The sequence below is a fragment of the Mizuhopecten yessoensis genome, unplaced genomic scaffold, assembly GCF_002113885.1.
Source record: "Mizuhopecten yessoensis strain PY_sf001 unplaced genomic scaffold, ASM211388v2 scaffold10359, whole genome shotgun sequence".
Classification (NCBI taxonomy): Eukaryota; Metazoa; Mollusca; class Bivalvia; order Pectinida; family Pectinidae; genus Mizuhopecten; species Mizuhopecten yessoensis.
Genome location: NW_018408507.1, coordinates 1,261,140 through 1,261,976, shown reverse-complemented (window position 1 = coordinate 1,261,976; position 837 = coordinate 1,261,140).

The window sequence follows — 837 nt, the reverse complement described above, 5'->3', positions numbered from 1 at the left end:
TAAAGGTTATGCATGCGTACAAGTGATAGACTATCTTGTCTATGTAACAATAGCCGTAAATAGACACAATGCCATGTGATAACGTTACTTATTTCCTGTTTATTGCTTTCACAATCACTTTGTTCAGTATAGGTAATTAATATACCTGTATTGGGAAGTTATTTTACTTCTTTTAATTCTACATCTATTCTGCATTATATAATGAGTTTTTCTGAATATTATAATTGTTTCTAATATTGGTCTACCTACAGCTAGTCTGTTACAGGGTAAACTTCCATTGATATACAAGCATGACATTCCCTAGTTAATAAATAAATGGTGAAACATTGCCAGCAGTTACAAACCTTATGTCTGTCAATGAGTAGGTGACAACTTAAACATGAGTCAAATAAATTGAACATAAAATGAAGAAGAATGAGTTGTTATCATTGAATTCTACGACCTTATTCCCTCCACCATGTCGCCTATCATTAACCAATGACATTTTTTGATAAAAAAACATAAAAATCTACACGTTTCTAAAACTGTTTAAATGGGGATAAAATGTGTTCAAATATATTAAAAGCTATAAATAGATAAAACAGACATGCTTTTAGAGTCAGGGTATCATCAAGCTGTATAAAGTGGGATGTAGTTTGAAAGCAGTAATGTGTACATTATGAAGAGCTCCTTGATGGCAAAATGAGGCTAGGACAGCTCCTTGATAGTAAAATGAGGCTAGGATAGCTCCTTGATGGTAAGATGAGGCTAGGATAGCTCCTTGATAGTAAGATGAGGGAAGGACAGCTCCTTGATAGTAAGATGAGGCTAGGACAGCTCCTTGATAGTAAGATGAGG